Here is a 15,217-nt window from a genome sequence, read left to right on the forward strand (position 1 = left end):
TATATTAAATTTACTGGGTTAAATTGTTTTGGATTAAGGATGGCAAATTGCGGAATTTTTACTTTCCGGAATCCGGAAAGTAAAGTCATAAAATTCCAGATTTCAGAAAAATTCCGGATTTCGGAAAAATTCCTGAATTCAAAAAATCCGATTTCGGAAAAATCCGGAATTCGAAAAAACAGAATTCGGAAAAAAAGTGGAGTTCGGAAAATTTCCGGAATTCGGAAAAAAATCCGGAATTCGGAAAAATCCAGAATTCAGAAAAAATCCGTAATTCGGAAAAATTATTTTCTATTTTTGTAATCCTAGGAATTTTGTTCAAATGCAAACGAACAAATTTTCTTTTGGTAATCCTAAAAATGTATGATGCAAGTTAAGCTGAAACTTACATCCTAAAGTATACACTACTCAATCTTTCCATGGTTAATGAGATGTAGTCCAAAAGTACAATGTACTCCTAATATTTAATTTTTGTTTTACTCTGATATTATCCAAAGGTAAGACATATATCACACTGAGATAAACAACTTGACATAATGATGTTATCACAGTTTTCCAGAAAATCGTTAGAAACGAATTTTTATGAAGCTAAAATATGCGTCGCTTGTTGTCAGTTGTAACATGAAGCTGCCCGTAATGAGAATAGCTCCACTGTTACCGGTCAGGAGTGCACAACATTCCCCACATTTAATTCAGTTAAGAGAAATACGGATAGTTTAACCTTCAATAAATAAACGTATTCTATTAATATGCAATTCTTTGTAACTAAATAAGGACAATCTAGGATAAAGGAAAATCTAATTTTCAAAAAATCCTTTATAAGATATCCGAACTTAATAGGAACAATTTAACATTTTATGTATCGACTGAAAACCACATCTAAATAGAATCAACTACAATATGAATATTAGCTCTCAACAAAACTGAGTCAATCAATTATCCTGTTACAATTTGACTAACAATTTAAGCTCGCCTTACATATCAATGTCTTCACAATATATAATGAGTATTAATCTCTTTGATATAATATATATTAATACGTAACTCACCAGATATTATACAATAATTTTTCACTATAAGCTCTAGGCAGCCACTAAATATATATAACACTTATAGGAACCTTTAAACTTTTTTTCTTTCTTGACCGGTTATATTCTTGTTAGCAACTGACCTTTATCCAACTTTAAAAAAATTACGAATGCAATAATTTCGAAACTCGCCACCCATGGCGCTACCTACCATAACAACTCTGGCGGCCAAGATTTTTACTAATACAAGATCACTGATCACATCTATTCTTCCAAATTGAAGCATAATTCAGAAAATTTAATATCTCAGTACACACATCGGCCCCCCTGGCCAAAAATAAATTTATTTATTTATTTTAATCTATTGCTATGAATTATAGGATCAGCGTATGCCATGCTCTCATAATTAGTAATTAGTCACTACTAAACTCTAATTCCTACACAGACTCATACAACTCATTCACCACCAACATAAAAAAATATAAACTAAATAACAAAAATTTCCCCCAAAATTTCATTCATTCACTCACTCATACAATCCATACATACCCCCATCTAAGCACCACCATCTACTCCCGAATTAATCTACTGGGCCATATGTCTATGATCACATAATTCATATGCAATTTACAATGCGTATTTCAATTGTAAGAACACATAAATACCTGAGATTTTTTTTAAATACAAATACCCCAAAATTGACTGCCAGAGCAAATAACTAAACAATATAGGCAAGAAATCGAAAAATTAACACTTACAGATGTCATCAGGTACAAATACAAATATTACTTGCAATTACTAGTCAAATTCAAGGATAGTTCCATACGGCTCTCGGTCGATTGACATTCCTTTCCAGTCAAATTCTTGTACAAATATTTACAATATGACATTAAACGACAAACACGCGGACATCATTGAATTCCAGGCCTGGAATACACAAAACAATAATTAACAAACATACATTAAATATACATTTTACATATTTAAATATAAACCAAATATCTGGATGCTGTCAAATAATTTCTTTAAAGGATAAAGAGACGGATCATTTCATTAATACATTTAAGTAATATATCTCCTTTCTTGATATGGCTTTGTTAAGGAAACATGAGTCTTTCTTACATCGCGCTCATTACTTATAGATCTTACTTGAAGGCTATTCGGCCCTAAGAACTTGATAATCTCGAACGGCCCCAGAAAGCGAGGAAGAAATTTTCGAGTTATCTTATCAGCTAAAGATGATTTAAACTGAGCCTGAATTAAAACCTTATCCCCAAGCTGGTAATTCGTAGGCGATCTACGTTTATCAAATATATTTTTATTTCTGTACCATGCTCTTTCCATATTTTTCATAGCATTTACCTAAACATCTACCTTTCCCGCATCTAAATCAAGAATTCCTACATTCCATTTAACATCAAGTGGGTCACATACATTATAATTATATACCATTTCCATCGGTGAACATTTCAATTCAGAATGCTCTGCACAATTGATCGAAAATTCTATCTCGTTTATCCCCTTATCCCGTTGAGTTTGTTGGTCATGAAAATAAATTTTCAAACAATTTTTTAAAAGACGGATGTATCTTTCAGCATTATTCGAAGAACTATAAGGAGAAATACGAATGTCACGAATTCCTTGACCAAAAAGAAAATCTCGAAACCTTGCAGATACATATACACTATGGTTATCGTGTGCTAATGAGAACGGAAAACTATGCCTACACATTAATGTATACAATTTATTAATAATGTTTTGACTATTCAAATTTCTAAGCGGTTCCAAATACATAAACTTAGAACAAGAATCTACTACAATTAGGCAATATCGACCAGATCTCGATTCTGTAACTGGCCCTATTACATCCGTGTACCAAATCCCGTTTATCACCTTCTCAAAAGTTGATACTAACTGACCCATTTGTTTACGATTGTTACTTTTCATGCGTTGGCACTGGTCACACGTAGATACATATCTTTTAATATCATCTACCATTCCCATCCATGAATATCTGGAACATATCTTAGCTATAGTTTTCCTCGTTCCAGTATGAGCTCCCGGTATTATTGAATTATGATAAAAGTCCAAAATAGTATTAATTAATTTCCTCGGAAGACAGATCTTATACGGATTTCTTAGCGCCTTAGTTTTTTTACACAAAATATCCTTAACTAACTTATACCCTTCCACACATTCTTTTCTCTTCAACTTATCTATTATATTATTCAGATCTGGATCTTTCCTTTGGTATTCCTTAATAGACACACTAGCTAAAGGCATATTCCACATATTAATCAAGCACAAATGTTTTACCTTGTCCGACAAAGAGGGTTCCAACACCATCTCTTCAAAATTCTCTCTATCATACAGCCTAGAAATAAAATCTGGTACCACATTTAAATTAGTAGGGACATGTTTAATATCAAAATCAAAAGCAAGAAGTCTATACAGTAAATTACCATACTTCTTAACCCGCTTTAAATTTTTAATAGCGTACGCAAGACCTTGATGATCCACTCTCAACTCTAAACGAGAATGCAAATATGTTTTAAATCGTTCCATCGATTCGATAGCTGCAATAAGCTCAAGCAAGAATATAGGCTTATGGAAATCATAAGGTTTTAGTTTACGAGAATAAAATGCTACGAACTTTAACTGCCCTGTACTATCATATTGTTGTAAACAGCCTCCAGCACTACGTAATGTTGCATCGCTGCTAAGGACGAATTTTACATCTAAGTCAGGCAATTTCAAAACAACATGCGTTTCAAACAGTTCTTTAATTTTATTCAACGCCTCTTGTTGCTCCTCCGTCCATTGGAAAGCTACTTTAGGTGACCTAAGTCGATTAAGTGGTTCCACGATATCCTGAAAATTAGGTATAAATTTACTGAAGTACTGCAAAAAACAGACTAAACTAGTTAAACCACGTCTATTCTTAGGCGCTGGTAACTTCTTTATTACTTCGATTCTTTCAGGAAAGCTCTAGGCAGCCACTAAATATATATAACCGGTCAAGAAAGAAAAAAAAAAGTTTAAAGGTTCCTATAAGTGTTATATATATTTAGTGGCTGCCTAGAGCTTATAGTGAAAAATTATTGTATAATATCTGGTGAGTTACGTATTAATATATATTATATCAAAGAGATTAATACTCATTATATATTGTGAAGACATTGATATGTAAGGCGAGCTTAAATTCATAGTCAAATTGTAACAGGATAATTGATTGACTCAGTCTTGTTGAGATATATATATAGAGCTAATATTCATATTGTAGTTGATTCTAATTAGATGTTGTTTTCAGTCGATACATATAATGTTAAATTGTTCCTATCAAGTTCGGATATTTTATAAAGGATTTTTTGAAAATTAGATTTTCCTTTATCCTAGATTGTCCTTATTTAGTTACAAAGAATTGTATATTAATAGAATACGTTTATTTATTGAAGGTTAAACTATCCGTATTTCTTTTAACTGAATTAAATGTGGGAAATGTTGTGCATTCCTGACCGGTAACAGTGGAGCTATTCTTATTACGGGCAGCTTCATGTTACACAGTGTGATACAATTGATAACTTTTATGCTGGAATATTATTATTATTATTATTATTATTATTATTATTATTATTATTATTATTATTATTATTATTATTATTATTATTATTATTATTATTATTAATCGTTTATGTACTGTAAAAGAAAAATATGAACTGCTAAGTAGTATATTTTATCTGTTGTTTTTTGATATTTTCTAACAATAATAACAAATGCTTGTAAATACGTAATGATTACCAAGGACAATGACATATTAATGTAAGTACTACTATGCAGACTAGCAATAAATAACAGATAAACAATTGTTGCAAAAAAAGTAACTAACTTGGGAACGTCAGGGGACATCCACATTGCGCATTATATTCGCGAGAATATAAGGACGCATTGAGACTCTAGCAAAGAGCGTGGTGCTATCATGTTCGTTTGACTAATTTTAATAAGGTGAGCCTGATGTATTAAGTTGTTAAAATCATATTATTACTTCAAGGGCCGTACGATGGAGGCATTAACGTTAATATTAATGGGACTAATGAGCCCTGACTTGCTCTAATGGTTAACCTCATATTTGAGATGATTCTTAGAAGTGGACGTGTTGGCATGCAGATGGAAGAACTATATCCATTATTTAAAAAGCACACGTTATCTGTGGAGTACTAACGATTCACTATCGAACACTAACGTAGCACTAGCGGCTTTTAAAGTCGAAATTGGGGTCTGACATAAGTGGCTTGTCAAATTCACGGATATTATATTTTCCTTGAATGTGAGGATTTTGCGCCCGGGAAATTTGCGCCCTACCCCAAAAAGAGGGGAAAATGCGCAGGCTATATATTTGCACTGGAATGTCTGCGCCCTAAAATTCAACTTATTTTTGCATTGTGTAGAGTAACTTCCACTCACACTTGAAGTATGCTTGCCTCTCATCGTCTCAGTGTGTTACTCCATCAATTATAATATTCCCAACAAGGAAATAAATACCATTTTAGTTCACTAAAGGGCAATCCATACAAATATAATTTTTCATTATACTACAAAATTTACAATAAAAGTAAAAATGACTCATATATAATTATTTATTAATATAATCAAAGAGTATAATTTAATCTACAAAAGGCTGTTTGGCTCTATCCAGATATCTCTGTTCACAAACCTTGCGAGTTGTTTGGCTTTTCAGAACACAAAATATAGAAAAGAAAATGTAAAATGAGTTCAGTAATATTATCAAGAAAACTATGTACAATGTATTTACTTGCTTGAATTACAGTTAAAACACACAATTGCGTTCAGTCATTCTTTCAGAAAAAATGTTGCAGGGGGCAGACTTAGTATTCCGGAGGGGGTCACTGCTGGTACTATTCTATTTATTATTATATTATAGACATATTATTTTGGTCTCCTCCGAGAGGGCACTCTGAGAGCTCTCGGAAGGCCAGTGTTCCCCCAAGATCATCTCTGGAAGAAGCAGTGATTGCGTAGATCCGTTGTGTTCTTTTGGCTTATATTGAAGTTTATTCTCCCCTTATATAGCCACAATGAAAATAAATCACAAATGGCATGGCTGTCGGGGGAGGATTGTTTATGCTGTAATGTCAGCCCTCCGAGCAAATGCGTAAGCTCGAACAGGTTATTTTATTTCACAGGGCTCAAACTTCCCGGTGGAGGTACATCGCAGGCACAATTTTCCTTGTTCTTGAGGTTGGGTGCAGATATCCCAGCAGCAAAATTCTCGACACCGTTCGAATGACCTAGGAAGAATATCTTTTCAATACTTTTTATATTCTTTTACTCGAGATTTCTTTATACCTTCTTATTAAAATCCTCATTTTATTGTCCTAACCAATCAATATGGCTATGTTGTTAGTAAAACATTTAGATCGATCGAGACCCTGGTGTGTAACCACAGTATTTCCTATCGTCCTCCCCATTAGAAATCTTGGCTAAACGAACCAATATGTGTTGCCAATAAAATAGTTTAGAATGATTGAGCCCCTGGTAAATAACCACATTATTTCGTGACAGACCCCCTTCCTATTGCCATATTCTAGCTACGTTCCTGACTCAGCTAATTCTCTACATTCTTTACCAAGATCACATTTTCTAAAGCAGAAAATGCTCCCTAAATGCCTAAGCTCATTATTTTCAGCAGATGCATAAATTGGGTAACATTCTATCTACATGAATGTTATATATGTCGATTAGTGGAAACCGCTTCTCGCTATCTATTACCAGATTTACTATATAATGATTAACGTTAAAACCGGAAATGGTTGATTTGTACCGCTTCCGGTTTGAATATTACATTCCTTAGGGAACTCGATTCTTAACTATTGACTCTATACATCGTGGCTAAAATTGATGGTAATCCATCACATAGTTCTTGAGACTGTTTGTTTCACTGACGGACAGAATGAATACTGTATATGGCTATAGAGTTTAGATACACTACATTCGTTAATGAGTGATGATGAAACAAATACAAGAAAGGGAACCAAGAGTACCACCGGGAAAATTTTCGAATACAAAATTATCTATCGAAAACCCACATATCCTGGGTTAGAATATTATAGATGAAAACTCTACCACTGTGTCATCAATCACCCGTTTATTACTTTTATTAATTATTGTATTAATATAAATTAATGAATGCCTGCTTATGTTAATTATTGAACAATTGCATTGCATACTTCGTAAAGTCAAAAATTATAAATTTGTATTTACTGTACATAGGTATATTGACAATAAGCGAATGTTATTAGAATATTTGTTGAGGTTTCGTTTCCTTCACAGCTTTCGTCTGGTTAAAAAAGATGTTTGCAGTTCTCTGGAGCAGCTGCAGGTGCAAACACGATAATGTTTGAGACATATCGGAGACTTTTTTATGTGTGAAAATAACACCTTCCTCATAAAGCAGTAAATAACTGCAGTAGCAATTCTCCGGATTTTTCTGAATTCTGGATTTTTTTAATTCCGGAATTTTTCCAAAATCCGGAATTTTTCCGAATTCCAGATTTTTTCTGAATTCCTGATTTGTCCGAATTCTGGATTTTTCCGAATTACGAAAAGTAAATTTTACGAATTTTTCCAAAATCCGGAATTTTTCCGAATTCAAGATTTTTTCTGAATTCCTGATTTGTCCGAATTCTGATTTTTTCCGAATTCCGAAAAGTAAATTTTCCGAATCCGGAAAACAAAATTTCCGGAATCCAGATTGCGGAAAATTTTGGTCATCCCTATTTTGGATATCTGGCAAACAGCATAACCTACTCAACCCAGCTTAAGTAACTTAGGGTTCACATTTAGAAAATTCCCGAAGTAACTAAAGTTTAAGAACATTTGGACAAATATTCAAAAGTATGCATCTAATAGTTTCGGAGATGTAGCATACGACAAAGAATGTAAACTACCGTTCTTTCCCCTTTGATCCCAAATTTTGACACATCTCTCTTTATATACATCATAGCGCCCAAGGAAGACATTCATATAAAAAGTTTCTTAGCATAAAAGTTATATATATATATATATATATATATATATATATATATATATATATATATATGATTTCCTTCATTTTAGGTCAAAGGAAGGAATTTAATTGTGAAGTAAATGATATTTATAAGCTAGTAAAAGGGTATATTCAATTTAAATTTCAAAATTTTCATACAATGGTGGTTTTCGACTTCTTTAGTTTAAACTATGAATTATTAGCTACAACCCAAAATTACAATACATAAAAATTGCAGAAAGCAAGTGCATTATTTACTGAAGGATATAGTGGCATATGAAAATGATAACTTGTCGTAGTTTCCTTTAGTATTAACTTTTTTATTTAAACATACACGATAATAAGTTAATAGTGGCTGTGCCACAAATCACCAATTTTATGAATTTCTAAGAGATGGTTGTTTCTACAACATATTTAATATTATTAGGTCTAATGATTACTTTTACTAGAGATTCCGTGCAAGGAAATGTGGGAGCATATTCCGTCTCTTACTATGGTTCTAAGAACAAAGTTTATCAATAGGTACTATCTATCGTTTATTGCATATGATGGTATTTATAAATAATTGATCATTTGCAAAAAATAATAATAATGATAATAATAATAATAATAATAATAATGAAATGCTTCTTCATCATTTAAGTTGCTAATTTTAGGAAACAGGCTTAACGTATGTTTGAAGAGCTATATAGGAAGGTAAGGGTTTGTGTTTATACAGAGTTTCGAAAATACATTTTCTTTCTTGAGGGAGAACTTATTAAGGGCTCTGTGAACCTTATACGTATACACATAAGCAAAAGGGCATTGACACTTCCATTTTCATATCCTGTAATGCTCGACAACTAACAATACTGTTAAGGTTGGCTGGTTGAGAACTACATAATTAGTTCAACAAGTACAATAGTTTGTTCCAAACATGAAAGTGTAGCGAACAACAAAATAATAAAAGAATATATATGGCTCTGTTTCGAAAGAAAATTGGGTAGAGTACGCCGTTTTGTAACTACAGTTATTAATATCATGAGAAAGTCACAAAGGGATATTATTTAATTTTAGAAGTACCAAGGAAAAATCAGTGTTGTTCAAACGTTCATTTTATTTTACAGGTTACAGTATTTTGTAAAATTTGTGAATATTTTACATTATTTGTTTCAACGTTACCTTTACTTCTGATAGTTATTAGATTTAATATATCTAGTAAAACCTCATAAAAACCATCAGGTCAAGGTATTTTGATTTCCATCTTTGTATTGCGAGAATATATTTATCAGCAAAATAATTCTAGTTTTTAGTTTATTATTATTATTATTCATTTACAAAAGAAAAGCTAATAATAATATTTTCTGTAGTTATATTACTAGTTCCTAGTGTGTTTGGAAAATAAAAAAAAACAAAAACAAAACGAAAAAGAAAATGAAAAAACAATCTAACAAAGTAATAACATGATATGCATTGTGTGTCAGTTCAATTTGCGAAGATTTTTTTTTTGCTCAGGCCCGTCTTTCAGAACCGGCATCTGAAACTTTTGACCGGAACGGGTTATCATCATTGCCATTTATTCGTTTTCTTATTTTTATTGATATCCATATTTGAAAGAAAAAAGTGAATAGGAAAAGGGAAAAAAGAAAAGAACAAAAGAACTACAACAGAAGATCAATACAAACAGAAAACAGAGAAACGAACCAGAATAAACTATGAAAAAAAATAACAAAAATTTTCCTGCGAAGTGCTACTTAGCTTAACTGTATCTGCACCTATCCTGAACTATACTACTTAGTATTTAAATTTCTAATCCAACAACTATAATAGTGTGAAATACGATATAAAATACTTGAATAATACATTTTATTGTTATTAACTCTTATCTACTTATCTATCTATATTATCTAACTAATCTACTCTTCTATTTTATTGTTATTTTTTATTTTTATATATTATTTCCCTATAGTTCTTAATCATTAAATTCCTACTGAGTGATTTCTTTTCTTAATTATTAAGATGTTTTTAAGATTATAGTCTTATTATCTTTTTTAGTTAAATAGTGTCTAAATTTTATTTGTTTAATTGTAATTATGGTTTCCTAATCTTACTTAATGGTTTACTATATTCTTTATTATCATGTACATTTATTAGTTAGGCTACTATTTATCCTTTTTTTCCTCTTGTTATTCCACATGAGTGTTTAATGATGTTGCTTAATTTATTTTATATTTACTTTATTATTTATTTAAATTGTTATATTATTTAGTTAAGTTTTATTTAATAATGTGTTTCTTCTTTCATCGGTTTTCACCGTATGACAATAGTTCTTCTCCTGTATGCTGTATGTTTATTTATCAAACTACACTCTTCATCACTTTTCATAACAAAACAGATCAGTACGGTTTTTCACTCTATGAGTGGTTCTAACCTGTGGTCACGGAAAACATTTACACTAACGTACCAAAAATTTACAGTAATCTTTATAATCAAGTGTGCAGGCGGGACATAGAGCCCGGTTCCTCCATTTACACCCAGCGTTCTTTTCCTTTGCTTCGAGAGAGCTTGGATTCTCCTTTATTCCAGCGTTTGTGTGCAAAGATTTATATATACATATATATGTGTGTGATGTATATAAAATTAGAGGGGGCTTTAGTTTTCCCCTGTATATCGTCCTTTTTTTCTTTCCGTTTTTCCTTCTCTTTTTTGTTATTATTACTGTTATTATTATTATTATTATTATTATTATTATTATTATTATTATTATTATTATTATTATTATTAGTTAAATAGTTTGGTTTATGTCGATGTGGCCACACGTGTGGTTGTTTTACTATAAATGTGGTTATTGTTTCTGTTGTTTCGTTATTTTTTGTTGTTCTTTTCGTTTTCTTTATTATACTTTGTCTTCCGTGTCTCGGTATTTTTTCTGTTATAATTGTTGTTTCACTTGCGTTTAATTCTTGTTTGTTTGATCTTTTAGTTCGATCTTTCGGTCTGCATTAAAGCCTTTTTGTGCGTGTGTGTGGTTTGTTTTCGATCTCTCATTTGTGGTTTCTGGTTGGGGTGTTTGACTGTTTTGGTTGTGTTTTTGTCTTTCCTCATGGGTTCTAGCTTCAATTGTTTATTCATTCGGTGTTTCCAGTTTTCTTGGTTGGATAGGTTTCTGTTTCTCTCTTCGTTTTATTATTATTATTATTTACTTATGGTTTTCCTTCTTTTTCTTTATTATTTTTTTCATTTTTTCTTTTTCCCTTTTTTTCGAGTCCTCTCTCAGAGTTTCTCGTTTGTTTGTGGTCATGTGGTGTATTTTTTGTCTCTAAAAAACAGCATTGTCTTTTATCTTGCTACATCCCGGTAGATTGATCGGGTTTGGTTTGTTTACATGGTGAGTCCCAACACACCTATGATTTTTGGCAGGTTTTTCTGTTTCAAATCTTTGTTTTGTGCCTAGGATTATTTTCACGATGGGCTTCAATTCTGTTTTCGTATAAAGGTTTCTTAGGGCCCGTTTCTGTCTGAGTTAACTCCATGTGAACGTAGTCGTTCGCATGGGCAACCGACAACTGGTCCCCCTGTGGTTGTATGTTTGCGCGGGAGAAATGTTTTGTCACCAAGTCTAATGTAATAATATACATAAGACTATCCAGCCCTCTCCTGTCTAGTGATGAGGCTGGTGGTTACAGAATTTCTCCCTCGCATTCTTCTTTTGCCCAGCATGCCTCGAGGTGTGATGGTTTGGTGCGAGTGCTATTCTTTTTTCCTTTTCATGCTTGGTTGTAGAATTTTGGTGTATGTGGTATATAGGAGGTCTGTGGGATTTGTTTCGGCTGTCAGTATTCTTTGAGGAGTGTTTGTTGTTTCTTTTATTGCTATTTGGTAGAATTATGTTCTTTAGTTTCTGTGTGTGTTCCTGGGGTTCCTTTTCAGAACAATCTGAATTGTTTCGTGTGTTAAAAAGTGGAAAGTCTTTTCCCAGTACTTTCAGTTGGTTGCGGGTTCTACTTTTGTTTGAGAGATTGAGTATTAATGATTCTTTCCATTTTTTGTTGGTTTTCTGGTTCTGCTTGCTTTTCCTTTTTTTTCTTTTCGTCGTTGTTTCGTTGGGTTTGTTGGTGGTGGTTTTTCAGTATTGCTTGGGTAGGGTATGTAAAAGTTTAATTCTGTTTTGAAGGTTTGTTGGTCCTGAGAGGGACCCCTGTTCCTTTGGTGTTAGCTTCTTCGGTTTTATTTATGGGAAGTTCTTCAGAAACTCGTAAGGTCTTCTATCGATTCCCTTCATGTTTTTTTCTTTTTTTGTTTTGTTTCCGTGTTTCTGTGGTTTGGTTCTTTTCAGTTGTGGTTCGTTCTTGTTATTGTGGTTGAAATATTTCTTTTTGGGAAGTCCAGAGTTACTTGTTTTTCTCTGGATTGCCTCTTTTTGTATCATGTGGACTAAAGGGAGACTTGCGCTTTTCTAGGGCAAGTTCCCTTTTTTTTTTGTTGGGTCTACTTGTCTGTGGTGGTCAACGACTTCTCTTTTTATTTCAATTTGAGTTTTTTAAAAATATATTTTGTGTGTTTGGGTTGGTGCTTTGGCGTATTCAACCAAGTTCATATCTGATTTTTGAAGCCATATTCGGGGTTTTCCAAGTTGGGCCCCAATTTTTGTTTGGCTTCGTAGTGTTGCGCAAGGCGTCATAGTAGACTAGCTTGCGTAGTGTTTTTAAGGTTCTCTTTCCTTTCCCCGCTCAGCCTTTAGTTGGGCCAAGGGGTTCCGGATTGTTTGCTGGTTTTGGAATATTGCTCCTTTACTCTTCTCTTCTTTTCTTGTTTGGCCTTGGTTCACTTCCTCCGGTCTTTCGCTTCTCCATTGTGTTAAAGGGTATTCTTTGATTTGGGTTTTCTGCAGTTCCACAGTCTTGGAGGGTTCGTATTAAAAGGTACGTTTTCACACAGGTCTTTACGAGGTATAGGAGTTTTCGTTGTTAGATTTGCTTTTGTACTGACAAGTACAGTTTCGATTTTTAATTTTTGGTCTTAATGACTGCTTGGTGTGCGTTGCCCCAGAATAGTAGGGCTCCAACTATTTCGACAACTCGTCTCATCAGCCGGGGCTTCTTGCGTAGTTTTCTCGTTGCAGTCTGCTTCCAAAGTCCTCTTTATATACAAGTGTGCAGGCGGGACATAGAGCCCGGTTCCTCTATTTACACCTAGCATTCTTTTCCTTTGTTTCAAGAGAGCTTGGTTTCTCCTTTATACCAGCGTTTGTGTGCAAAGATTTATATACACACATATATTTGTGTGAGATGTATATAAAATCAGGGGAGGCTTTAGTTTTCCCCAGTATATCGTCCTTTTTTTTCTTTCCTTTTTTCCTTCTGTTTCTCGTTATTATTGGTTTTATTACTGTTATTATTATTGTTATTATTATTATTATCATTCGTTAAATAGTTTGGTTTATGCCGATGTGGCAACACGTGTGATTGTTTCACTATAAGTGTGGTTATTGTTTCTGTTGTTTCGTTATTTTGTTGCTGTTCTTTCTGTTTTCTTCATTATGTTTCGTCTTCCGTGTCTTGGTATTGTTTTCTGTTATAATTGTTGTTTCACTTGCTTTCAATTCTTGTTTGTTTGATCTTTAGTTCGATCTTTCGGTGTGTATTAAGGCCTTTTTCTGTGTGTGTGTGGTTTACTTCGTTTCTCTGTTGTGGTTTCTGGTTGGGATGTTTGACTGCTTTTTTTTCTTTTTTTCTCTTTTTTTCGGGTTCTAGCTTCAATTTTTTATTCATTCTGTGTTTTCATTTTCCTTGGTTAGATAGGTTTCTGTTTATCCTGCGTTTGGTATTTCTCCGTTTTCTATTTAGTTCTTCTGATTTTCCTTCTTTTCTTTATTATTATTATTATTATTATTATTATTATTATTATTATTATTATTATTATTATTATTATTATTATTATTATTATTATTATTATTATTATTATAATTTTCTGCCTTTTCTGTTTTTTGATCCTCTCCCAGAGTTTCTCGTTTGTTTGTGGGCTTGTGGTGTATTTTTGTCTTTAGGAGACAGCATTGTCTTTTATCTTGCTACATCCAGGTAGTTTGATCGGGTTTGGTTTGTTTGCATGGTGAGTCCCCACACACCTATGATTTTTGGCAGATTTTTCTGTTTCAAGTCTTTGTTTTGTGCTTAGGATTATTTTCACGATGGGCTTCAGTTCTGTTTTCGTAGAAAGGTTTTTTAGGGCCCGTTTCTGTCTGAGTAAACTCCATGTGAACGTAGTCGTTCGCATGGGCAACCGACACCCGGTCCCCCTGTGGTTGTATGTTTGCGCAGGAGAAATGTTTTGTAACCAAGTCTAATGTAATAATATACATAAGACTACCCAGCCCTCTCCTGTCTAGTGATGAGGCTGGTGGTTATAGAATTTCATCCTCGCATTCTTTTTTCGACCAGCATGTCTCGAGGTGTGATGGTTTGGTGCGAGTGCTATTCTTTTTTGCTTTTCATTCTTGGTTGTAGAAATTTGGTGTTTATGGTATATAGGGGTTCTGTGAGATTTATTTTTCTGAGTCGTCAGTATTCTTTGAGGAGTGTTTGCTGTGTCTTTTATTGCTATTTGGTATTTATTATTATATTTCAGTTTCTGTGAGAGTTTCTTGGGTTCCTTTTGAGAACAATCTGAGTTGTTTCGTGTGTTAAGAAGTGGAAAGTCTTTTCCCAGTACTTTCAGTTGGTTGCAGGTTGGAGTTTTGTTTGAGAGATTGCGTATTAATTATTCTTGTCATTTTTTTTTGTTTGTTTTCTGGTTCTGCATGCTTTTCCTTTCTCTTATTTTTCTTTTTTCTCTTTTCGTCGTTATTTCGTTAGGTTTGTTGTTGGTGGTTTTTCAGTATTGCTTGGGTAGAGTACGTAAAAGTTTAACTCTGTTTTGAAGTTTTGGTGGTCCTGAGAGAGACCCTTGTTCCTTTGGTATTAGCTTTTTTGTTTTATTTTTGGGAAGGTCTTCTATCTATTCCCTTCTAGGTTTTCTTTGTAGGGTGATTTTGTTTCCGTCTTTCTGTGGTTTGGTCCTTTTGGGTTGTGGTTCGTTCTTGTTGTTGTTGTGGTTGGAATATTTCCTTTGGGGAGTCCAGAGCTACTTGTTTTGCTCTGGACTGCCT

This window comes from Thermobia domestica, chromosome 7, assembly GCF_964235325.1.
Source record: "Thermobia domestica chromosome 7, izTheDome1.hap1.1, whole genome shotgun sequence".
Taxonomy (NCBI): domain Eukaryota; kingdom Metazoa; phylum Arthropoda; class Insecta; order Zygentoma; family Lepismatidae; genus Thermobia; species Thermobia domestica.